This window comes from Tamandua tetradactyla, chromosome 3 (genome assembly GCF_023851605.1).
Source record: "Tamandua tetradactyla isolate mTamTet1 chromosome 3, mTamTet1.pri, whole genome shotgun sequence".
NCBI classification, from domain to species: Eukaryota; Metazoa; Chordata; class Mammalia; order Pilosa; family Myrmecophagidae; genus Tamandua; species Tamandua tetradactyla.
In genome coordinates, this window is record NC_135329.1 from 21,977,454 (window position 1) to 22,004,678 (window position 27,225).

The following is a 27,225-nucleotide window of genomic DNA, read 5'->3' on the forward strand; positions in this document are numbered from 1 at the left end:
TCCCTTGCCTCCTTTACATCTCTATTCAGATCTCACCTCTTTCTCTCGTCATGCTATATAAAATTTCAAAACCCTCAAACACTTATTATTCCTCTCCCTTTTTCTCCTTAGCATTCATCACTACTTAATATACTATATACTTTACTTAATTTTGTTTATTGATACTAGAATATAAGCTTCATTAGGGAGAAAAAAAATTGTCTGTTTTGTTAACTAATATGTCCCTAGTGCCTACAACAGTGCTTGGCATGTTTTTGTCAAAAAAAGAAAAAAAAAGGCTCCATGAATAAGAAGCCTTCACAAATATTCTACATCACAGAAGGAGAACAGTGCTCAGTATTCAAAGGAAAATCCTTCTTATGAAGTAGATTTATGGAAGGGAATAGTAGAAAATATCTGTTTCATGTTTGCAATAAAAAATGTGAGAGAACTTTTCCAATACTTGATAAAATAAGACAAAATAAGTAGAAACTGCATTTTAAAAAGGCAGCTAAAGTATATTACTCATGCGATTCAATACTGCAGAAAATATGAGGGTTTCACAGGACAGGCTGGGTGACAGTCTACAAACGAGAGAAAATAATCTGCAGAGCATTATGGAAAGATGATGTGACCCTATTATTTTATACATAAAGACAACAGAAAAATCAGCATTAAAAGATTCAGTTTCAGTAAACATGCTTGATTTCCCTTTCTGAAAAAGTGACTTTAAACCATTCTCCAGATCACTGGAATCAGTAACAGGGAAGTTACTGAGACTGGGGAAACTCCTAAAGCCTGACGATGAACACTGAAACTAAGTACAGCTTGATCTAAATGATTTGCTTTAAGTACATTATAAAACTGATGGAAAAAAATCTTGGATTAAAGCAACAAAGTATAAAGAGTTGGGGTAAGAGAAGTGAAAGCCCCAATTTGTTCAGGGAAGTCAAAGTTTTGAGTTTGGTTTTGACTTTAAATAATTAGAAGCATAATTTTTTTTTAGCCTTAAGGTACTCACATTCTAATAAAAAACTGGTGGCTAACTCTATCAAATCATGTAGAACATACTCTATTTAACAACAATGACATGATTTTAAAACCTTTTGACTACAAGGTTTAATAATGTTTACTGAAATAAATGTCATTTTTATGTCATCCAAATCATCTAGAGTCTTATTTGTCATTTAATCTGCCTGATCAAAGACTGAAAATGTTTTATTCAGATATCCCACTATGGCTGTGGTCACATCACCACGGCTGTGGTGTCTATTGTATTCCTTGGAGACATTTTTAAGGAAGAAATCGTTTTTGATAAAGACAAGAGGGAGCTTGATCTACCACCCACTTCTCAAGAAGTTTGACGCATGACAAAAGTAGGGAATGGTGCTATATACGGCTGAGAAATGGAACAGAAAGATCTCATCTAAGATGACAGGCCTTCTGCAGGTGAGAGGAGAAGAAATGGACAATACACAGTGTGGATGGCCAAGGCCTGAGATACATTTTGGTTCAAAAATAAGAAACCTGGTGGAAGGTCAAGCCTAGGTGTCAAAGTGAGGAAGCTGGGGGAAGTGCTCGGAGCAAGAGGTGAGGGCTAAGAAGCTGGTCTGCAGCAAAAATTTGGGCAGAAGGCACACATGTCGCGTGGGAGGGTCTAAAAATGGCCTAGAGCAATGAAATCCAAGCTACATTAGCAGTAAAGCCTCTCCTTCAAGTGAAACTTATTCTGTAACACAGAAGAAAGGGAATCAGTTCTATGGAGAGCAGGACAGGGACAGGGGGAGAGCTGGAACCCACCAGCTTGATGTCTTCCCCACTCCAGAGGCCAATTCAAAGTTACTCTCATGGAATCCCCCAGGGTACTCTAGGGAAAGTTTGAAAACTGCCTGCAGGTTTACCTTGGGCAAATAATTTTTATGAAGCTCTGTTTATTTAAAAAAAAAAAATGATTAAGAATGTACTGCAAAATCTATGGATCCAGGGTTAATTTCTTAATTTTGATATCATTCTACTGCTCCATAAGACATTACTTTTGGAGGAACTGTGCAAAAGGATCAAAGGGACACTTGTACTTTATAGCAACTCCTTGTGAATCTATGATCATTTCACAAAAAAATTTTTCACAAATGTCAAAGTCACAAAAGCCAAGGGTGGACTGTAGGAGACTAGACAGACCAGACAGCTGGGTGTAACCTGTGTGCTTGGTCTGGATCCTTTTGCTACACAGGACATTATCAGGATCATCGTGAGAATTGAAAGGGGTCTCAGAATATATGAGAAGTGTTGGTACCATTCATGCAATTTTTTCCTGTAAGTTTGAAATTGTCTTAAAATAAAAAGGTTTCAGAAAATTTGTGGATCCACATGAGGCATGGGGATTTATTTATCAAAGAAGACTCAGAGCAGGAGTCCACAAACTTTCTGATAAGAGCTATATAATAAATATTTTTAGCTTTGCAGATCACAGGGTCTCAGTCATTATTACTCACCTGTTATTGTAACCCAGAAAGCAGCCAAGGGCAACTTAGCAACCCATAAGCTAATGGAGTACCCGGATTTGGTCTATGGCAGGTACAGGCTGTAGTTTGCCAACTCCTGATTTTGAATAACTGGTATTACTTTATTGTTTGATTAGTGCATAGGAACATTCTCCATAGATTCCAGATGCCATCTCTTCCTTTCCAGATCCAGGAGACATCTCCTTGTGTTCTTTATTGTTAAATGCACTGCCCCTGGTTAATTTTACATCTCCCATTTTAAGAAAAAGACAGCAATGCTATTATTTACTCCCAATGCTATGGTCCATTGAAATTTGTTTGCATTGAAACAGAAAAGATTTTCCTGCCTCTGCAGTTCCCTAACATTTTATATTTCATACTTATTTTATCATTGCACATGATGGTGCATCATTCATGTGACGCCCTGCATTGCTGGCCTCCAATAACTCTCCCAAGGCTGTTACCTTCCTTTACTAATGATGATCTCAAATGAAAGTCCAGCCAGAGTATACGGGAAAATGCAAATGTTAATTCATTTTCTGGTCATGTTCAATTTACCATTTGGAATTTTTATGACATAAATTCCTATCTTCCAACTATATTTTCTCTTGAACTTGTAAGGCCATAATTACACAATTCCTCTTTGAATGCTAACTTCATATCTGCCTTCCTATACCACCATCAGGGTAAGGATATAGCCAATGGGTGCATGAATGGAGTGACAAAGACTGACGTGATAGAGCATGATGTCACCACCTATATCAGGGGCAAGAGATTCATCGTAGGAAGGGCCCATTGGTAAGGGAAGCATAGGTCTCGACAGACCTTTGAGAAGACAGGTGCAGTCACCCTCAGAAGACTGCTGAGGACATGGCGCAGAGCCTGCAGAGTCGGTGGGGACAGCTGTGGTACCAGCAGCATGGGTGCACAATGCCAGGCAACTGCCACCACTACCATTTGCATTCGATGCTGTAGACCAGAGGCAACACCATAACCAGAGCATGACAGACAAAAGATGATGCACAGGTCCACACATATGACTCAAGCCCAAGGATTGGTGGTGGACCCCAGGTAACCCAGAGCCCTGAACTCATACTCTGTCTGATTTGAGAGTCACCCAAAGTCAGCATGACAGCACCACTCTGGGGAACTAGCTCATGCAGTCTCATGAAGGAAATACCATGCTGGCCAGAGGGAGTGATATATTTGCCAGGTGGTCCTCCTGGAGCCCTAGCCACAGGGCATGGGTCAGCCCCATAGGGATGAGAGTCCTGGAGCTACTCAGGATATCTCCAACCCTATGCATGGGGTATAAGGCAGAAAGTTCTCCAGAGGGAAGAAAAAAGGACTGGGGTCTATGTGGTCAGTACCCGTGGCACTCTTCCTAGTACTGCCAGCATCAGCTGGTCTCCAGGACCAAGGGGGACCATCTTAATTTGTCAGGACTCCTATAACAAAAAGCACACACTTGTTGGCTTAAACAACAGGACTTTAGTATCTCACAGTTTTAGAGGGTAAAAATCAAAGTCTCAACAGGCCATGCTTTTTCTTGGACTTGCCACAATCTTTGAGGTTCCTTGGCTTGCATCTCTGCCTCTATCACCAGGCTTCTCCTGTTGATTTCTAGTTCTTCTGCTCATTCATCTGTAGCTCTATCTAGATTTCCTCTCCCTATAAGGACTTCAGTCATATGGATTAAGGTCCACCCTGATTCAATTTGGCCTCATTTAAATAGGATCTGCTAAGTTCCAATTCACAAGTGAGTCCACACCTTACCTAATAATAACTTCTTCAAATGCTCACTTTACAAATAGGTTCACACCCACAGGACTGGGGTTAGGTATTAAATATGTATTTATGGGGGACATGAGTCAACCTCCAAAAGAAACTGAGAGAATTTTGAGGTAGGCAATCCAAAGCCCAGGTTTCCAGAGGCACAGAGGGGACTTGATTCTCAGTTTACATCATGGTTCTTTTGCCCTGTCTGAAGGAACTAATCACAATATGTAAGACAAATTGAATCATAACAGACAATTTATGATAATTTATGCTTAGGGCTTTAGAGAAAATAGCATATAAACTGGGCATCTCAATAGAGACAGTTCCTGAATAGCTGGGTACAGAGAGGAGATGACCTTTTAAGTGGAAGGAATATCAGTAAGTGCTGTTCGTGAAAAGGGAGTTGAGGCCAGATGGGCAGTGGGGGGTCAGTGTGTAGGGGATCTTAAAATCCTGGATTCTGAAGATGGTTGAGAAACACTGAAGAAATAAAGATTCTGAGAGGAGAGAGCCAGTCACAGGACAGTGGAGGAAAAATGAAATATAACAACTTAAAGAGTCAGTCTGGAATTAATGCCATACAAGCTTTCTCTTTCTGGTCAAAAAAGATCTCTTTTGGATATGTATCATTAACTCTGTAGGGAAGAAGGCAAGTTCTCAAAAGGACCGCCAACACATAACAATGTGAGAGAAGAATGAAAAATAGTTCACTAGATATTGGGGGTGGAGAATAAAGGGAAAGGAAGAACCATCTATTCCTTATCCATTCTTTATTAAATGAGTGTTTAGTGTCATGTTCTATATGACCTCTCTTGAGATTTCTAGACTGGGAAAATGGAAGATCGCGGACCTTTCAATAGAAATAGAAATCGAGGAAGCAGACTAAATTTGAGGGTCAAAATAATGAGTTTAGATTGGGGAATGTTGAGTTTTGAGGTGCTGGCAAGATATACAACTATAGAAGCCCCTGAAGATGGGAGATAAAAGCATGGAGCATAAAAAAAGAAAAAAGATTGCTTCTGGCCTAGGACCTACTCCAATCATTCAGAAATTCCCAACTGTGGATAAGCCATACTCAGATGTGCAGGGAATATGGGGGGGACTCAACAAATGACCAATGAATGAGTGAATGAATGGAAAAAGGAGGTGTGGTCACAATCAAGAAACATGGGTGGAAGCCTCATCTCTTTCCTCATTTCTCACTAAAATCACTTCCTCTCTCTAGGCCTCAATTTCCTTATCTATAAAATAAGGTAATTGGACAGGATGATGTCGAAATTTCCTTTAATTCCCACCCTCCTCTCTATACTGTTTCTGGTCTTTGAGTTGAGCACAAAAGAATCCTTCTCAACAGAACCCAAATGGAACTTGAAGAGAGAGGTGCAGAGCTTTCTCCTTCTATCCTAATACATGGGCCCTAATTGCTTCAAACATGTCCTTGACCCACCCCTCAATCCTCAACTCCAAGCTCTGTGTGAATCTGCATAAAGCCCTAAGTAATGAAACTCCACTGGCTCCTTACCTGGAAAACAAGGTCCTTTATACACTAATCCCAACCTAAATCTCTAGCCTCTCCCTCTCTACATGCCCCATCAGGACAACAGATTTGTGCATTCCCTACACCCCTTATACTCTTCAGCATCTCTGAGCATTTGCACATGCTCTGCTCTCCACCTGGAATACTCTGCCCATCTAGAAAATTCATCCCATTCTTGGGACTAAATCAAATGTGCCCTTCCCTTGGAAGCCTCATCTGAGTCGTCAAGACACTCCTCACTGGTACTCACTCCTCACTGGTAAGATTACATGTATTTGTGTGACTGTGGATATGTCTTCCCATGTCTACAATACAATCTCCATGGGAGCAGGGATAGAGTCTTTAAATTCTTCATGCTCACTCCATTGACCACTGTATCCCCAGCACATGGTCTGGTATTTGAGAAATACTTATTGAATAAATGGACCGGTAACCCCTACAGGACTTTGTATAACATCTAGTATAGTACATACCACATATACTATAATTATTTATGTTCACCCTTCCCCGACTCCCTCCAGGAAACTCTAAACCCCTCTGGGAGGTCCTAGCCATCTTTGCAGAGAATGGTTGCCAGTACTGGCTCTGGACTGAGATTACCTGAGTTTGAAACCTGTGTCTCCCACTCTCAAGCTGAGTAAACTTAGGCAAGGCAACCTGTCCAGACAAGGCAACCTGCAGTTTCTTTATATGTAAACCTGGACTAATAATGGTATCTACATCATAGGGTTGTTCTGAGACTTGATTGTAATGCTCTGTCTAAAGCGCTTGGCATGACACCTGTTATCTGTTTAATAAGTATGAACCAATATTAGTAGAATATCGCAGAAATCATATTCATGTTGCTACTAGCAATTCCCCAACATCTCACAGAGACTTGGGCACTTAGTAAGCAATCAATAATACCTGCATGTGATTGAGTGAGTGAAAAAGAGCTGCCCTTCCAGGGCTCTGCTTGCTGGCACAGCTCCGGGAATCACCTTTCATGCATCGGTCAGCGCCGAGCCCTGGGAGAGTCGTGTCCTCGCATCCAGTCAGCACCTTGCAGAACATTCCTCTACCAGGAGAACAGTGGCTCATGGCTGAAACTCAGATCTGCAGCCTCCCTGTTGGATTTGATTCCATAGATTGGTTGCCCTAAAAGGTTGAAATTATAGTGTTCATACTGCTATAAAAGTCCTTGCCTCAGTGCTCCTGTTATTTGTTAAAATGTGTAATAAGCGTCTCTAAGAACCTTGCATTAGGGGACAGAGGGAACACACCTGGGCTCTGTGCTACCAGCTGTAAACCAAACACCTCCGGGCTCAGGAGACAGACAGCTGGTAAATGTCTGCCTATGTGCTGGGGGTGAGGACCCCACCCAGGCCATGTCAGGCTCCTGGGCTTGCCAAGGTTCTTTTTATGAGGGTCCTGGAAATGGGGGTGGAAAGTGGAGCCAGGGATAAGGGTGCTGTATTAGCTACAGTTCTCTAGAGAAACAGAATCAGCAGGAGATTTCTGTAAATACAAAATGTATAAAAGTGTTTCACACAACCGTGGGGGTGTAAGAGTCCGAGATCTGTAGGGCAGGCCATGAGCTGGCAGCTCCAATGGAGGTCCTCAATGAACTCTCAGGAGAGGCTGGCTGACCAAAGCAAGAAGAATGAGTGTCCCTTCTGAAAAGCCTCTGGTGATGAGATTAAGCATCACTCATTGCGAAAGACACTCCCCTTAGCTGTGGATGCAGCCAGCAGGGTCATGATTTAAGTCCATGAAATGTCCTATAGCAACAGAAAGGCCAGCACTTGCCTGACCAGACAACCGGGCACCACCACCTGGCCAAGTTGACACATGAACCTGACCACGACAGGTGCCATGAAGTTGAACATTGAAATGAACTTCTTAGCAGAGGAACTGGCAGGCCTCGGCACAATGGGGGCTGTTAGCTGAGGTGGTTCATTTGCCCAGAACCTCCCCTAGGCCGGCCTGCTCCATGGGCATTCCAGCCTCCTCCCTTCACCCTCTCTTCCAGCTTCCCCCACCTCCTCTTCCTGCCTCTCCCATCCCCTGTTTCAGCCTCTCCCATTCCCTCTTTCATCCTACTCCAGCTCCTACAAAATGTATCCACCTGCTTTGCAGTGTCCTCAGCCAGCTGCCTCTTTGGAAAGTGCTGTGATAAACTGAACTCTTCCTCAAGTGACCAGTCCCCAAATTTATTTTAACCAGAAATTCCTGAATTTACTCACACTCCAACACAAAGGAATGAACTTCTAGTGATGAAATTTCAATCTAGAGGCGCACACCTGCAGGAGAGATTTGGGAGCATGTTAGCCTTGAGACTAGATCCCGTCTCACCTGGAGAAAACTGCTCCCACCCCTCCCCCACTGCATATTCACCCAGTCCTGCTTCCTGTAGTGATGGCACATCAAGGAAACATTAGGGCTATTTGGGAGAAGGGAGGACATTTCTAATATTAGAGTCCTGGCAGGATGCCCTGCCACCCAACCCACATCAAAGTTGCCGAGTTATCAGAGGACCAATGGGCTGCAGGGAATCTTTTCAGATAAAGAGTCACAAATAAATTTGACTGCTCCAAGATCATCGTGTCCAGGACTTGGTTCCCTGACTCTTGGGTTACTTTCCATGATGTGCAGAATGCAGGGGCCCCTTTTACTTCCCCTCAGTTCGGGATCTCAGAAGCATGGACACCATGCAGTGTTTTGTCTGTTTCCTCATCCCTCTTCCAGGAGTCTTTTAGTAGAAAACCAAACAGTAAACATTTCTTTGCCACGCTTTTCCTGCTAACTACCATGGCTTCAGCACTTAGGGCTAGAGAGGAAGTGAAAAAGAAAAATCCCAAAAGAGCTCTGGGCACTAAGACAGCTTAAAAAGACGGCTTTTGCAGTTTTTCTTTTAGTAACTGGGAGAGCCACCCTGACCCACATAAAGGAAAGAGCCTGAATGTTACAACCCTGCTTTGAAGAAGCTCTGCCTCCGTTGAGTTCAAAGAGAATGAAAAACTAGGTCAGTTGCCCAGGGTTTTTTAAGAAGAACAAAGGAAAGGGGGAAAAAAGTTGCATTTTGAGCAAAACTGGCATCTCCCATTCTCCATTGTTTGGTCCCTAATCAAACAAAATAAACTACTTAGGTTTAATTTACCTCAAAGGTATAAGCCAGAAAGCCCAAGAAGCATCACCTCTTTAAGTGATTTCTGCCTGGACCCACCCTCCTTTCCTCTAGTTCCCCATGGGCCATTCTGTTCCTAAAGAATAGGAGAATAGGGTAGGAAGAAATCTCTCCTTCCCGTGCTGGGACAGATGTCACACAGTCCGTGAAGCCCTTTCCAACTCAGCCCAGAGCACCTGATACTCTTCTCTCCCTTCATTCACTTGTTCATTCATTCAACAAATATGTATTGATCAACTCCTTTTTGTCAGGTCCTACTTCTCCCCCCACCCCACCTCCCCCACACACATACCCTGGGGCTTAAATGTGGTACTGTCATTGTGATGGGGTCATTTATTGGGGAGCCCCTCTCTCCTAGGCACTCAGCCAGGCTCTCTACATATTGGCTCTCACTTAGATCTCAAAAATGCTGTTTTTCCCAGTTCGCCAAAAGGGCTCAGAGAGCGTAACTAACAAACCCAAGGTCTAAGTACATCTTCCTCCTCCAAAGCCTGAGTTCTTTGTCCATTCGTGCCCAGAGGCTTGTGGCCAGCAGCACCCACACCCAGCCACACTGACACACTCCCACCTGTCCCTCTCATCTACCCCCTCTTTCCTCTGAGAATGTGAGCTCCTCGGGGGATAGTAACAACATCTTCCTTATTTTGTCAATGAATGTGTCTTTTGTGAAATAAAGGGAAATTAGAAAATAAAAAAGCAGGTGACCTCAGAAAGGGTCAGCTAAGAAAGGGGAGGTATCCCTCTGCCCTGTCCCCTCCCCCATGGTCAGCCGCTGGGGCAGGCTCAATGACCCTGTGCAGATACCCAAGTGTTTGTCAACATCTTCCATCACTACCCAAAACACTTGCTCCTATACTAGCTGTTTCCACCACGCTGGTTCTGTGAATTTCCTGAAGACCTTGATTCAGACCAAGTCCGACACGAAAAAGGCGGCACAGTCAAAGGATAATTTCACAAAGGGCTATTACAGGATGTAGGGAACTGACCACAGACGGCCAGCACCTGGGACTAGCAACAGCAGGACACTAATACTGCCACGGGGTCTGGGGACACAGGAGAAGGACCCTTGTGACCTGAACCATGCAAGAGCTAGTGAAAAGGCAGTCACCTGGCTGGACTATTTGTATAGAACATGGCCACTTACAGAGATGCAGGCAGGCAGGAGGGGATGGAGTCAAGGGAGTAACTGCCCCAGCCTCCCACACGTCCTATCTCCACTGCCTGAGCCTACCAGAAGTGAGGGGGTCCACATGATGCCGTACAGGTAAAGTCAGCCTCTGGGACACAGAACAGGCAGAGAAGCACAGTGGAGGGCTAGTAAATGGAGAATAATCGGCATGGACCCCTGCCTTCTAAGGACCCTAAGTCATACCCACACGATGCTCTAGACCAGCCTTCTGGAAGATGTAAAGGCACATCTGTTTTTTTGGTTTTCACTTCACTGAAGACCCACTCATACAAAAAATAAGCCCGTGCTGTGGCTCTCACCCCAGGCTTCTAAATCAACAGTCTTGTCCCATGGGCCAGTTTGAAGGGATTATGTACCCCAGAAAAGCCATGGTTTAATCCTAATCCATTTTGTGGTAGCAGCTGTCTCTCTTAATTCCTCTTCAGCACTGTAGGTTGGAAATTTGATTAGATTCTCTCCACGGAGATGTGACACACCCAATTGTGGAATTAAACTATGGTTAGAGGGAGATGTGACTCCACCCATTCCAGGTGGGTCTTCATTTGTTTACTGGAATCCTTTAACAGAAGAAACATTTTCGAGAGAGTCAAGAACCACGAGAGACCACGCAGCCAGAGACCTTTGGAGATGAAGAAGGAAAATGCCCCTGGGGGAGCTTCATGAAACAAGAAGCCTGGAGAGAAAGCAGACATCGCCATGTTTGCTGTGTGCCTTTCCAGTTGAGAGAGAAACCCTGAACTTCATCGGTCTTTCTTGAGTGAAGGTAAGCTCTTATTGGACATTCTTATAGACTTGCTTTAATTGGGACATTTTCACAACCTTAGAACTGTAAACTTATTAAATTCCCTTTTTTAAAAGCCGTTCTGTTTCTGGTATATGGCATTTCGGCAGCTAGCAAACTAGAACATCCTATCACTGCCCTAATGAATGGAGCAGAAGCTAATGGAGAGCAAAGAAATATTTCTCATCTGAAATTTCTTGAATCAAGAAATCTTTATTAGTCAATAATCATGTGCCAGACATTTATACATTGATAAAGGAGACACCAGCCCAGGTCTCCCAGGAGTTCATAATTTTGTTGGAAAAACCAATTATGTGATGAAAAGTTCAGCAATACAAGAGACCCAATGCTTAAGGGCCAGGTTAGGCAGTGTACACGGCCCAGGAAAAAAAAAAACCGATAGGCTTGGGGCCAGCCATCTCAAGTGTAGTTTTTCCTCCTCCTTAGATTTTTGATTGGAACATTCCTCCTCATTGGCCCTCAGTTTCTCTTCCTCATAAATGTGGAGGTGGGCCCACCTGACATCCAGGGCCTGGTCCTATGCTTCTTTGAGTCTTTGAATGGGAGGAATATGAGTGCTTTATAAGTTCAGTTGAACAAGATAGCCTGCAGCGGTTAGGGAAGACTCCACAGAGGAGGTGGGCCTGAGATCAGACCTAGAAGGACAGGCAGTACTTGAAAGGCAAAGAGAGTAGAGCTGACACTCCAGGCAGAAGGAACAGTGTGAGCAGTGCACAGACGCAGGCATGAGCACAACCTATCCAGTGGGGCTGAAGGGCTCGGGGATCCAAATGTGGTTCAAAATCCAATGGTGAGCTTAGATTTACCCTGTTTGTAACAGGGAGTCCCTACAGGGCCAGGGTAAGCAGAACAGGGTTACAGGCAGAAACCTGCATGCACCTACCAAGTTCTGAACCTGCCTACCAATTGAAACCAAAAACTTGCTTTTCCTCACTTATCTTAACTGGAAAAATGAGAACCTGGGAAATGAAATAAAAGCCAACTCTGGATAGTTAGCTCTGGAATCCACTGTCCCACAGTTATATTTCTAAAACACAAATCAGATTAAGTCACTCCCTTGCTTTTAAGGCTTCCATAGTTCCTCTTCCCTGCAGATTCAAGGCCAAACTCCTCATTTAGTCACACAATCTACATACAAGGTCGTTCATCTTACTACTAAGCACACTTTCTTGAAACCCTTTGTGTTAGTTAGGGTTCTCTAGAGAAACAGAATCAACAGGGAACACTCACAAATATAAAATTTATAAGTGTCTCACGTGACCGCAGGAACTCAGAGTCCGAAATCCGCAGGGCAGGCTGTGAAGTCAACAATTCCAATGGAGGGTCTGGATGAACTCCACAGGAGAGGCTCACCGGCCGAAGCAGGAAGAGTGCCTGTCTCTTGTGAATCCTCCTTAAAAGGCTGCCAGTGATTAGATTAAGCATCACTCATTACAGAAGACACTCCCCTTGACTGATTACAAATGAAATCAGATGTGGATGCAGCTGACGTGATCATGATCTAATTCTTTGAAATGTCTTCATTGCAACAGACAGGCCAGCACTTGCCCAACCAGACAAACAGGTACCACCACTTGGCCAAGTTGACACATGAACCTGACCATGACACCATTGTTTTGCCAAAAGAAGCCTTTTCAAGCATGAACCTTTCATGCATTCATTCAGCAAATATTTATGGAGTATTTGTTAAGCATTTACTATGGGCCAGTCCCAGACATGACCAAAGTGATCATGTGATCATGATTGATCACTCCCTCCTTTCCTGACACTTAAAATCTAGAGAGAGGGATGGATGTCAAACAATCATTGCACCTGTGATAAATGCCATCAGGAGAAGCAGATGCTGTTGTGTGGAAGTGTAACTGGGGGACCTAGCCCATTCTGGGAAGCCAGGGAAATCAGCCTTGTAGAAACCTGAAGGATGGGTGGGATTTGGTCAAACAATGTCAGAAGTTGGGAAAGTAAGACAAAAATCTTCCAGGAAGAGGGAATAGCAGGTGTGAAGCCTGTGAGGCTGGACCAGGCTCAGCGAAAGCCCACCAGCCCTCGCGGAGGTGAATGTCAGGGAACATATTCCAGTTGTAGCTGGAAAAAGTCTCCTTGGGCCTTTTAGACACTCATTGCAGATATTTTGCCATATTCTAAGTGCAGTGAAAAACCACTGGCATTGTAAGCATGGGTGTGACGTCATCACTTTTTATCTGGCTCGTACATGGAGGGAGAGTGGACTGGGAAGAGGTGTATCTTTCTCTTGGAATCTGCTTCCAGCTCCTCTCTCTATACAGTGAATGGTTATGTTTGTCCATCCAGAGTCAACCTCTTTTGTGGGGCCTTCCCTGGGCCCATCAGGCTAAATGAATCACTCCTTCCTCTTAGCTACCCCCTCCCCCACTGACTAAAAACTTATATTTTAATATACATTAGGTTGAGCTGGGAATTCTTGTCCTATGACACTTACTCCATAGATCATCAGCTTTTTGACAGCAGGTTTTGTATTTGTGGTGATGGTGTTTTAATCTTGGTCCCCTTGAAACCTAATACAGATCCTGGAACCCAGCAGATAGCCAATAAATATCAACTAGTTAACTGACTGAATAAACAAAATACTCATCTCTGATACACATATATATTAATATATATATTTATCTCAAAGACCGAGAGAGACCTTTTCCTCTCTGCATGGCCCGATTCACAGTGGAAAAGAGCCCCTTCTCTTGGTGGAGCGGGGGTGGAGATGGACAGCTGGGGGTGGGGACGGGCACAGGGTCAGTGGTTTTTGCACAGCTCAATCCCGGAGAAAACTTGCAAGATGGAGATCCAGTTGTGCATGTGTTCAAGTTAAAGGAGAATGGGCATGGGAAGTCTTTCTAGTGACTGTGAGCGAAGAAAGTAAAGTGACAGTTTGTTTCTGTGGTGCCCCTGGAGCCCAGGCTAAAGGCCCACCGGGCTCTCTGACTTCCAGGCCCTTCCCTCCCCGTGGCCTGGACGGAGAGAACAAGCGCCCACATGTTCACCTACGCAGAGAAGGAGACACAGGGCCGCCCCATTTACATTCCTGTGGGCACGCTGTGTTTTCAAGTCCTGGGATGTGATGTTGATGAAAGACAGTTAATTCAATTTCTGCGGCAAAATTGATTAATGGACTGGATTAAAAGAAGTCCCTTGTGTCTGCAGCTTTAGCCCAGCATACCGATTCCACGTTATCTCCCCTGCTTTTCTCCTTCCCTCCTCACTTGACACTTTGACAATACATACTGGGGCACAGTGGGAAGGAGAGAGGGGAGGAGAGATGAGAAGCCGCCGATTAGGGCTGGAACACACCTCTATATTTAATTAGTTCTATTAATATTTAAGAATAATAATAAAAGAGGCCTACAGGGAATAGGCTGATCTTGGGGTTGTTCTAATGATTGACAGCTGTTTGCGAACAGGGTCTTTGGCAGAGTCCCTGAAGGACTCAACATTCTCTTCTGTGAGAAGAGAAGGCTCCTTTCCCTGCTCGAGAGAGATTAATCCAGAAGTCACCGCCACCTTGAAATGCCGGCTGGTCTGAGGGCAAGACCCGGCCGAGTTTGCTGCAGTGTCTGTCTGTCCCTTCCCCAGCTGTCCTCTCAAGAACTCACTGTTCCTCTAAGAAGGTCTCTGCCTACAGCAAAAGGGCAGGGAATATCTTTCCCAGAGATCTTTAGGCCTAGGAAGGGCAGCCCACCTTACAGATGCTGGCTGTCTCTTGTCCCCATACTTCTGCTGAAGTCGCTTAGATGACTAGAGGCAGGTAGTAGGCAACATGGCCCCAGGGCCCTTCCTGAGCCCTGCACTGATGTAGTATTTATGGCAACTCTCACTCTTGGGCCAATATTTGGAAGATCCTTGAACTTTTCACAGGCCTCCCAAACCTATAATCAGCTTTAAATCCATCTTTTGAATAAAAAAATTAAGACCTGGAGAAATGATCCCATCCACCTAAACAAATCAATCGATGTACTCTCCTTTTTGTACATACTTGATGGGCCCTAAGTTCACAATGCTATGACTGCAAGAAAGAACACTTGAGGACAATAGCAGGCGATATTTATACCAGTGGGCATCACCCGCTGACTCCTGCTTTACGATCCCCCCAAGAAAGGAGATCCACCTTTTGTGGTTTTAGTGACAAGCAACTTCCCCTGGTTTGATCTACACCCATAGCAATGACTACAACCATCTTTCTGTACTTTAGTGGCAAGAAGGGAGCCAGTGACACTCCAGGCAGGCGCGTGCTGGTGCATCACTAAAAAAAATTTAAATAAAAAAAAATGCTGATGAATAATTTATTCAAGTGAGCCTGTGTATGTTAGACAATATTGCATTACAAAATAAATCAATTATGATTTTAAAATAAGAGAAAGAAATCCCAGTTCATTGAAAAACACTGCAAACACACATTGCAAATGCGGGCGATTTCCCTTTATTAAAAAAAGGAAAAGCAAGATCTCATTTAAATAAGAATCTGCTAGAACAGCGACAGAGTCATTTCAGTGACTCCTTAACAGAATGCCCCCCCTAAAAAAGCCACATCTGCCAGATGCCAGCATTACCTTTTCAATTAAAATTCTGCTCCTTGTTGGAAGGTTAACTTTGAACTTACAAGGCTATGTAGCTCACTAGGGTATGGCGTAAGTTGTCTGTAAATATGCATAAATTAGCATCATTTATTCCATGTGAGATTTCAGAGAAAAACTGTGAGTACCTGTGCAGGTATCCAGTTGGATCATCTTTTTCCAATACCAGGAGAAGGAAAATGTCATTCAATAATAGTAAGAATCTCAGGAGCTTATATTTTGGAGAGGAAAAACTAAGAAACCCATTATGGCTGCAGTTACAATTCAGGAAAGAATGAAGGACTCTCCATAAATTCATGAAACATGGAAATCTCCATCCATTCATTCAAAGCCCTCCGTGGGGCACCTTCCACCTATGCAGTCTTATGCACAGCCGATGCCAAGATAAGGCCATGACTGCTGTCCATGAGCTCATGGGCTATTGCCACAGGTGTGCCTTGGCCAGCCTCTCTCAGGGCACAGGGAGGTGCTATGAGGTGACACCATGAAGCCATGACCTGGTACTGCACCCCCCCGCCCCCAAACACACACACCAGGCTTTGCATATATTTACATGTCTAGTAGGAGAACAACAGGTGGGGATCAGGCCTAAAATTTCCATGCAGAAGTAGGGTATGCCAGTTTGAAGTTATTATGTATCCCAGAAGAGCCATGTCCTTTAATCCTCATTCAGTATTGCTAGCTGAGATCTCTTTTATTGTTTCTGTGGAAATGTGACCCACCCAATTGCAGGTGGTAACTTTTGATTAGATGGTTTTCCATGGAGATGCGTCTCCACCCATTCAAGGTGGGGTTGCTTACTGGAGCCCTTTAAGAGGGAACCATTGTGGAAAAACCTTGAGGAACACCAGAACTGACAGAACCAACAGAATGGGCAGAGCCCCAGGGAAGCCACTGAAGAGAAAGCTAGCAGATCTTACCGCGCGCCTCTGTAGTTGAGAGACAAACCCTGGACATCACTGGCCTTCTTGAACCAAGGTATCTTTCCCTGGATACCTCAGATTGGGCATTTTTATAGACTTTCTTTAATTTGGATATTTTCACGGCCTTAGAACTATAAACTTGCAACTTAATAAATTCTCCTTTCTAAAAGCTGTTCAGTTTTTGGTATATTGCATTCTGGCAGCTTTCAAACTAGCACACAGGGATAGGTGAAGAAAAGGTAAGACCACCAAAACTACGGAGTTTGGAGTCATCACTGAAGTCAAATTTTATTTGCCTTACAATTTTGCTTCAGGAGGATTTAGTTTTCCCCAGCCCTTCAAAGAGGAAATGACTCAAGACTAACAGATGCACCGTCTCTCTTCAGAAGACGAACCACCATATCTATCAATTTTCCTATAGTTTCAACCCAACAACCACAAAACACAGGCTTTGTGTCAAGCAAGTTGTCAGGCACTGGAGATAGAGCCCTGAGCACAGACAGTGCAGGTTGCCTATAGTGTGGGGGAGATTCGGATATGGGAAGAGGAAGACCTGGAACAGGAAAACATGCTCAGCTGGGAAAGCTGGGAGGAGATCCTAACTCACCCTCCAGCCCCCTGCAATGCCGGAGGGTTGGTTTGGAACCAGGCAGGAGTGAGCAAAGCAAAGCACTGGAGCACAGGCAGAGGTGGGAGCAGGAAGAGAGTTCTCAGCAGAAGCCCACCCAGAAGCATGGCAAGAGCTGAGTGTGTTCTGGGAACCAGCAGGAATAATGTACATGGCAGGGGGAGGAGGCTGAGGGAACCAACTGGTGGTCTCATGCAGCCAGCACTCTCCCCATCTCTAAACTCCTTTGCCCTTTTGGCTCTTCTTTACCTAATGTTTTGTGACAGTTCTTATATCCTTTTGCTTTCACTCCTTTAACTTTTCCCAGAGATCAAAGGAAACCACCTAGTCCAATCAGTCACAAGTTATGTGCCACGGTAGAACGGGGTGGCTTGAGCAGGATGTGTGTTGGGACCTAGATAGCTCTCAGGTGGAAGAAGGAGCCAAGATTGATCGTGGGGCATAGGAGAGACCAGGGACTAACTGGGACCTCCCTGAGAGCCCTGCACGTCTAGCTTGAGGTGGCTCAGACAACCACTATTTCCAAGTGAACTACCCATAGGTGAGCCTGGCAGAGGCAATCCCTCAGGACCAGAGGCCCTTTGGTTGGGGTTGAGGGAGGGGTCTGGCCATCCATAGCAGACCTCCAACCAGTAAGGTATATGGGTTGGGGTGAGGGGAACGGTTCCAATCCCTGGAGAGGCACTGGACAACCCAACAGGACATCAAGGCCTCGGCCCCAGCAGCTAGAATTCCAGGCCTAGAGAAAGCCCAGTTAGGATAGTCCCATTGCAAATGATGAGTGAGCAGGCCCAGGCAAGAGGAGAGAGAAGTGCATTGAGTATTTACATTGTTTTAATCAAACCTTAGGCACCACAAAAGCAAGAAGCAGCCATACTATACCTCTTTGAACCACTTATATGACTGGACACAGAAGAGGTGATTAAAAAAGAAAGACATGTGTGCTCACCACTTCCCTGCTTAGCACTCTAGAAGTTCCCAATTACCCACAAGATAGAGTTGGACTACCTGGACTCTGGACTCAACCTCCCCAGCCTCAAATCTTATCGCCTTGGGCATTCTTTTCCCACCCAAACATGCACACAGACACTTCCCACACACACACACACACACACACACACAGACACCTCCCCCCCCACACACACAGACACCTCCCACATACACACACACAGACACCTCCCACATACTTGCCCTCCCTTCTCTGCGCATGCTTTCCAGCCAGTGAACTATTTCCGATCCTTTGAATATGCCATAATCTCTCAGGTCTAGGCTTTTGTATGAGATGGTGTCTCTGTGCCAGGAACTCCTTCCCATCCCCCATCCAAGCCTTATTGAATTAGGAAACTCCTGCTTCTCCTTAAAAAGGAAGGTCACGGGCCATCTTGTCTGATTATCTTTCTCGGTGCTCTGATAGTCCCTGCCCTGTAAGTGCCTTTACCACGCTGCTCAATAAGCATTAATGTTCTTATCTACTCCCCTACCCCTTATTAGATAGAGTACCTGGAGAGTGGGCACAGCTTATTTACCTCTGTATCCTTGGCTTCCAGCCCAGTGTTTGATGAATAAATGAATGAATGAATGATAGGCACAAACTCGAATTAGATTGAATGGGGAGTTTCCACAATCACGTGTCCTGCTACAGAAGGCAACGCTGTCCACTGCAAGGGGGTCTGAATGTTTCTTCTCTCCCCACTGTCTGGTCTCTCTCTGGGGCCCTCATGCTTTGGGCTAAGGACTAAGAGAAGGACTTAAAGAATCATGGTTCTGGGCAGTGCGATGATGGCAGAATTCTTGCCTGCCATGCTGGAGACCCAGGTTCGATTCCTGGTGCCTGCCCATGCTAAAAAAAAGAAAAAGGAATAAAAATAATCATGCAGAATCTGGTGCTGAACATCCAGGCACCTAACAGTATCCTAAAAATGAGATTGAACACTCAATCTCTTCCCACTGGCTTAACTGTCGGCAGGCTTAACAGGGCATCCCACAGGCATGGAACCCTGCAGTCAGTAGCTCAGATTTTATTATGGAGAAGGAAGCAAAGTTTTCAGAATAAATGAAAGTGATATTCTTAAGTAGATCTTTAGGGAAGGATGGGCCCGTTTCTCTAGAGGGGGAAAGGAATATCATACTATTGAGGACAACCTATGCGCCAAGTACTTCAACACATGTACCTCATAAAGTGATCCTTGCAATTACCCTGTGAGGTAAGCTTGAAAAACAATGCTCTCCATTTTACCAGTGAGGAAGCTGAGACTTGGATTATCCTAGGCAAACGGCTAATTAGTGACAGCACCAAAATTCAAACCTAGGACTAATTCTGGGGACTAAAGTCTGGGAAAATGGGTGGCTTTGCCAAATGGCAGGCTATAAAAGGATCCCCTTATTAAGATGAAACAGCATTTCCCAAGGTTTTAATCTCAGATAGGACAGTCTCTGGATTGGCAAAAACAAGCAGAATAAGTGGCTCTGGAATATTTCCACGATTTTACCTTCCCCTGAAGCTCTTTCATTCCATGTCCTGCTGCTGCCACCTCACTGGCCCTAAACAATTGCTCTCCACCTTCGAAGCACTAGTCTAAATACATATCCCTGCCTCGGTTCTTCTTAGGACAGCTGAGGCAGTTGGAATATGCAAGGAGATTTTTACCAAATATTAGAGCTGCCCTACCTCCAATGCCAACATCTCACATACCCTGAACAAGGCACCCTGCCTTGCACCCCTGGCCTTTGTGTGCATGTTTGCTACCTTCCCTCTGTTTCCTTCCCTTCAACTCCTGTTCGTACAGCAGGACACAGCTTTTGAATGCCTTCCTTGACTTGAGTCTCCTTTCCCCTATGATATAGCAGTTCGGTTCCGTTCAACAAGGTTTCATTAAATGCTTACTTTACGGTGCTTTTATGTACTGAGAAACAAGCATAAGTAAGAAGGCACCCCTGTTCTCTCTGTGCCTACAGGCTGGTGGAGAAAGAGTCATGACAAAAGACAATTTTTGAGCAATATGGCAGGTAACTAACCCAGCCTGGAGTGGTGTGTGGGAATCCTGGGAACAAGGGGCCTCTAGAGAGGAGGAGATGAATGGGCCAAATCTGGAAATAGGACCACGTACAAGGAAGAAGGCCGGCATTTCAAGCTCGGAAAACAATATAAACAGAGGTGCAGAGAGATGAACCCGCCTTGGCCGGGTGCAGGAGGAGCGCAAGCAGTTCCCTGCAGCAGGAAGGTAAAGTGAGAGAGGTTCTTGGGGAAGACGTTGATGCTCCATCAGATCCTGGAGACACTTCTAAGACATGCAGAGGGAGAGGGCCTTTGTCTTGGCACTGATGAGAAGGCCTGATGCATGTTTCTCTTTAACACTGATCACCCTGAACAGGAGGAACTATTCACATCACAGCCCGCCCATGAGCCTGTGGGCCTGGAGAACAAGGACCCTGTTGCAGGCATAGCCCCAGCATTTAGTTGACTGCCTGGTATGAATGAGTTTCCAATAAAGGTTTGTACAATAGAGCGATGAATGAATGCGTGAAGACAGAAACTTCATGTAGTGAGTAGGAGGAGCATTCTATTTTCCCTTTTACTGGTGGGGAAACTGAGGCACAAAAGATATAAGGGACTTACCTGGTCTCTGGCATATGTTGTTGTCCTGACTCCCTGCCCGAGGTCCTTCCTCTGAAATTTCCCTCCCTCTGCAGGAGAGACAGGGTGAGGTGTGCAGCTGTCACAGTCCTTGGCCTGGTGCCCACCTGCCAGCCCAGAGCTGGTCCTGCCAGCTGTCATTTGTTACTGTAGCCACAGCACCACTATGACTTTATGTTTCAGGAAATGTCCTATTTCAGGAAAAAGAGAACCTCTAGGTTGTCCAACCCTGCCTTTCCTTTGTGGGTAAATTTCAGGGCCATGAACATTTCTAAGTTTGTGTATTTTCCAGCATTTTCCTCAGCCATGTATTCAGGTTTCCTTCCCAAAACTTCATGGACTCATACCAATTTTACCCACTGTTTTCTTCCTTCTTCCCAGGTAAATTTCTCCTCTCCATTTTTCTACTCTCTTTTTCCTTCCTTTTCATCTCCCAGTGGTAGTTAGGCTTGGGCGTCAGCTTGGCCAGGTGACAGTGCCCATTTCTGTTGCTGTGGGCGTCAGCCATTAGCATGTGAAACTCATCTATGGCTGATTACCTCCACAGTGGGCTAAGGGGGGTGCCTGCTGCAATGAGTGATGTTTAATTTAATTAGCTGGAGGCTTAAAAGAGAGAGAGGTCAGAAGACAGCTCAATGTAGCACAGCCCAAGCAGCTGAGCATACTCATCTCAGCACCCGCAGCTCAGCCCAGACACTTGGAGATGCAGAAAGGGATCTTATTCCAATGGCAGGGAAAGCCATTGGAACCCAGAAGGCGGGTGAGAAGGCCAGCAGAGATTGCCCTGCACCTTCCCGTGTAAGAGAGAACCTCAAATGAAAGTTAGCTGCTTCCTCTGAGGAACTATAAGTTTTTAACTAAATAAAGTCCCTTTTATTATAAGCGAATCCATCTGTGGGAAGTCATGTTCCAGCAGCTATGGCAGACTAAAACACTCCCTTTCACAGACCCTTCCTCCTTGTTCCACTCAGGTGCAGATAACCCAGCCTCCAAACCCCATCTTCTTAAATCTTCCTGGTTCTGCCTTAGCATCTGCCTGGCCCTCGGGGAGCCACCGTGAGGTCTTTTCCTCTCCAGAACCATGGCTCTGATCTCACCAGCTCCCGATGGCCCAGCCCGGCCATGCTGTCCTCAGGGCAGAGTTCAGCAGGTCCGCGAAGGGAGCAGGACCGTTTAGACCAGCAGCACTGGCGGGGAAGCAGCATCTGCAGCGTGCTCTCTTTGTTTCATCTAGTGGAACTGGCCATGTAATTAACTCCTTTCAATGGAGCCTGCTGGTCCCCGAGCTCCCTCGACGCTCACAATTTCACATTTCAAGGACGTTCCAGAGCCCACACCCGCTCCAGCAGCATGTTCAGGCTGCAAACCTGCCGCCTCTCCGCAGAACCAGGGTTTGGAACCAGTATCTGTGTCTTTGCAGCCCACAGTTCTCTGTCCCAGGTGTTGGCCAGAACAAACACAGCAACTTCTCCCCAGCCTAAGTCGATGGCCTTCTACCCCTTTCTCATCCTGAATTAAGATCTAGAGGAAGTAGTCAGGGGCGGACAGTGGGATGGTGGAGGGAAGACAAAGGACTGCAGCTTGACACAGCTCCCTCCCTTCCCAGCCCAATCCTTTTACATTGCAGAAATGGAACTCTTTAGAATCCTGCATTTTCCCTCTTGCAGAGCTCTCAAGAGGACCAAATCTCTCATTTCAGTCTCATTTTCTAGATCAGGAACAACTCCCACTTCTGTTTAGCTTTAAGGTCTCAATATGGACTACCAGGGGCTAGCAGGGCTAAACACCTGAACAAAAAGGTTTAAGGAAACAGAAGAGGAGAAAGCACAAATAGAGGAAATTTCATGAATTAGTTCATTGTGATTTTCCTATAACCACAAAGGGCTTTACAATTTTTCCAGGTTAATATTATTGTGGCCTTGCTCTCTCTGCATTATTTTTTATTGGAACTGTACTTTGGCATCATGCCTTTAAAGGGACAAAGCAGGAAGGCTTACCATGGCATGGTCATAATAGCAATGGATTTAAGATTGTCACAGTTAACTCTTTAGAAAAATCCACACTGTAGCAGAAAAATGTATGCTCTCCTACACAAGTTGGATGAGGCTTTCTTAGTTTATGACCATGGTTAAGTCTTGCCATTTGTTGTGTTTTCCTCTCTGTTTTTGCTATTGAGAAGCTCTTAGCTAAATCTGTAACCCACAACTCATGCTCTGCTCTCCTATGTACTAACTTTATCCCAGCCTTCTCTTACCACACATCCTTGTTTTCCCATCACTCCCACCTCCTTCCTTAGTAATACAACAGTTGAGAGCACAGGCTAGGCGAGGTGGAGTGAGTTGCTTGTATCTCTTAGTGGCAAAGCCAAGACTGGATAAAGATACTTACATGGCTGCACATGGAGAAAAGTCTGCAGTGGCAGTTCACAGGATTATTTCTGATGCCCACTGGCTCTCTAGAAGGATGACTTTCTTTCATACTCTGCCACATCTTCAGGGCAGAAGAGAGCAGTGATCACCACTAGAAATGAGAAGTAAAAGGGTTAGAGAGAGGTGACAGCCCATCAGCCTCCCATAGTCTATAGATACTCATCTGAGACCTTATTCATCCATTTATTTTCCTTTTCCCTTCCCCAGAATTTTATGGCACAGTAAATACTTCAAAAGCCAAGAAGTGCCTAAAAACATTCGAAGGGTGGATAACTGGGCCAGTCCACCCCAGGATCCGGCAGGCCACCTTCAGTTCACATCTGTCAAGCTACTGAGCCCCAAGGAAATCGATGGCAGAGGCTTCCAGGCCCACTGGAGAAATCATTTCCCCATCTCAGTGCCGTGACAGCAATATCCATCACCCTGTCATTCCAGGCCCATGAGTGGAAATGACTGGGAGCAATGACTTTGGACCAAGAAGGGCTTCTAGGTTCTAAACTGCAACCCAGCAGCTCAGCAAAAACACAAGAGAAGAGGGAGTGTGCATATGTCAAAGCTCTTCTGAACTTTTTAAATCTAACACCAGTTTTGGAAACCAGCTGCCATGGGAAGGGTATAAGGAACCCTTTCTGTTTGCTTGCTTGTTTCTTCCACATGCACATATAATACCTTGCAACTATTTTATGTATTTATAATACACATGCTGTTCAACATCCTGAATCTCCAGAATAGGGATATGATATGTCTATTATTTTGTAGATTAAGAAATCAAGGTAAAAATAATAACCATGGTTTACCCAGAGTTGCCTATTTACTTGGTGGATAAACAAGCATAATGTAAGTTCCCTGACTTCTTTCAAATACACACACCATCGCCACCATCACCACCATCTCCTTGACTGACAGGAGCAACTCAGCACCTCCCAGTCTGTAGCTGAGAGGGTAGCCAGCAGAGAGTTTGTGAGACGGTCTGAGAAAACTTGAAGGCCTGGGAACCCAAGACAAGGTAGAGTAGGCATGGAAAAGGCAGAGAGAGATGCAGAAAGGAAATTGGGAAACTAGAATTTGAAAAGACTAAAGACAAACTTTTGCTGAGTTATTAATAATGAATTGTTTTACCCTTCCCAGATTTGCTATGTCATTGTGCATTGAACATCTGTCACATATGAGGCACAGGGTTGGTCATTATAGGGTAAACATTGATGAATGGAATGTATTTTCTGACCTCAAGAAGGTCATTCTAACGAGGAAGACAGATAGGTACTTTTGACAAAACCACTAGTTGTTCCCTTATGCTAATCATTTCCTTCTTAAAAATATAACTCTCAATTTTTAGCTGAGATTAAAGACCGCATTTTTCAGCTCCACCTTAAGCTCTGGCCAAAGGCCTTAGTGGAAGAGATGTACATAACTTTTTAGAAATATGCTTAAGGAAGGGATGTACCCTTCTCAACCCATCCTCCTTCCAACTGACCAAAGATGGATCTGAAGGCTTGGCTTCCAGCAGCTCCCTTTGACCTTTGGAACAAAATTTATTCACAGCTTAGAGACTATGAACAAATGTCCTGGGTCCCAACACCATGAAGCCCCTACCATCTTTGGACTCACTACCTCTAAGCACTCCCATATGTGATAGGAAGATTTCTACCTTGTTTAAGATGCTATTACTTTCTGTTACACTCAGATAAATATAATCCTAATTAGTAAAATGCCCGACAAATAAATCAGACTCTACTAAGAGCTAATGGTATTCTAAAGAGTGCACTGTGGGAGCCGAGCTAGAATCCATTGACTCTTCCCAGGAAGGTTTTTTTTTTAAAAAAAAAGCATAATAGAAAAGACATGTGAGTGAGTCTTTAAAATGGAGAAGAATTTCATTTAGTAGAAAAGAAGGATAGAGTATCCCAGGTAGGGGAAACAGCACCAGAAAAGGCACAAAGATAGAAAGAACACAATTTATTCAGGGAATGGGAGCACCTCTGAGCTGCTGTAACAGCTAGGATGAAGAGAATTTCCTTAAAAAGGAGGGGCCTTCTCAGTGCCCGTCTCACTCCCAGCCACCCCTTATGGGTGTAGCTTTGAGCACCAGCATTCTCACCAACTTCTAAATAATTACGCTCAGGGTGCCTTTCTGTTTTGCAGCTGTTTCTACCAGCTGTTGTGACTGTTCTCACTATATCCTTTCAAGTCCATGGGGAAAGGGTTGCTGGATAGGGGACTCCAGGGAGAGCTATTAAACACCTGCTGGGCTAAAGGAGGAGGTAGATAATTTCCGGATTTCCTGGGTAATTTGGGTCTTGCAAAGAGAGCTGCTTCTTTCTCAAGAACTCAAGGCTAAGTGTCTGAAATCCAGAAAACAAAGTTACCATCCCTGAACTAGTTATCTGCTGCTGCATAACAAAGTACTCCAAACTTAATGGATTAAAACAACAATTTATTATTTCTTATGATTCTGTGAGCTGACTGGGCTCAGTGGGGCAGTTCTGCTCCCAGGGTCATTGGCTGGAATTATTCATATACTGCAGTCACATGGAAGTCAGTTGGGGAGAGATGATTCAAGATGACCTTACTCACATGTCTGGTGTTTGGTGCTGCTGTCAGCCAGAGTCCCTATGTCTATGTTATTTCTCTAGAAGGATAGCTATCCTGGTTTGAAAGGGGGCTTTAGGCCCCAGGACAGGGGGTGGGGGTAGGGATTGAAAGCTGAAAGGTCTCTTGCACCTCAGTCTACTGGTCAAAGCAAGGCACAAGACCAGCTCAGACTCAAGGGGAAAGGAAGTATATTCTCTCTTGATAGAAGAAATGGAAAAGTCACATTGCAAGACAGCATGTGCAACTTAAGGACTTTTCAAGCCATTTTTGGAAATTATCTACTGCAAAATACCCTCTAACAACAGCAATTCACATCCCTTAAACATGAAAACACCTTTACCTCTGCCCCCAAGAGACTAATCCCATTACCATAACTGCTTGAAGTTCAGAATCTTATCATCTAAAACAGAATCAGGTGATGAAGATTGTCAGGTACAATTTTTTAGGGGCAGCTGATCCAGAAACACATGAACTAAAAAGACAGGTATTCTGACCCCAACACAGCCAACATACAATGGTGGGCAGGGATGGTATGCTCCAATGCCAGAGTCCTTATTCTCTTCCAACTACAGGAAGGAGCTGGAGGCCAGAAGTCAACACAACCCAGAAAAGAAAAGAGAGACCATCACCATGTGACATGAGGCAGGGATACAAGCCAAGCAACCCAAAGGATGGCCAATAGTGAGCACCAGAATGTAGCAGACTTTGGGGAGGAAGCATCTCCTTGCTGATGCTTCTATTTTGGACTTTTCCTAACCTCAGAACTGTGAGCCAATAAACTCCCATTGTTGAAGTCAATCCAATGTGTGATATTTGTCACAACAGCCTGACGAACTAAAACACTCATGTGGTAAGATGCCCAGAGGTAGCAGTCCAGGGACAGTGAAGCTGCTCAAAATGTTATCAGGAAATCAGGCTTTTTCTATCTTCTTGCTCTGATATCTTTAACATAGATTTCATTCTCATCCTCATGGCTGCAGAACAGCTGCTGTGCCTTCAGGTTTTGTTTCTAAATCCCAGGCAGAAAGAAGGGGGGGTGGGGCAAATTAAAACATAAGACAAAGTCTTTCTTGCAAACCTTAGTGTTTTTGTTCAGGAATGGAAGCCCTCCCTGAGACTTCTGCCAATATTCAATTGTCTGGAATGATGTCACATGCCTACTGCGACGGAAAGCAAGGCTAGAAATTCATGTATTTTATTTTCTAGAGTCTTATCAGACAAGCTAGAAGGAGAAGGAAGTGAAATGGCTCTTGGGTGAGCCAACAGGTAGTATCTGTCACACATCTTCCAACAGAAGAAAAACAAATAATAATAATAACAAAGAAAAGAGAAGATTTGGCACTAGCTTCCTGGTCTTTAGTTCTAACTCTTGAACCCACCCTTAGGCAGAGAATTTGAAGGAATAGATAGGCCTGCTTCCAAAAGACTATGTGTGTGAGTGTGGGGAAGAGGGAGGTGGTGAGAA

The 27,225-nt window shown here is 44.7% G+C and overlaps 1 long non-coding RNA gene across 2 annotated transcripts; it reads right to left on the reverse strand.

The window, feature by feature from the left end:
* Nucleotides 1–6,627: 6,627 nt before the first annotated feature.
* On the reverse strand, nucleotides 6,628–26,487 carry LOC143675987 (uncharacterized). Of its 2 annotated transcripts, none has more exons than XR_013171741.1 (4): nucleotides 26,390–26,487; nucleotides 23,128–23,259; nucleotides 8,022–8,078; nucleotides 6,628–6,933 (listed from the first exon to the last, which is right to left on the reverse strand). It is a non-coding gene; the product is annotated as an uncharacterized LOC143675987 (long non-coding RNA). The 2 variants fall into 2 exon arrangements; XR_013171740.1 differs by lacking the exons at nucleotides 6,628–6,933; nucleotides 8,022–8,078 and adding exons at nucleotides 18,839–18,945; nucleotides 20,722–20,789.
* Nucleotides 26,488–27,225: the final 738 nt, after the last annotated feature.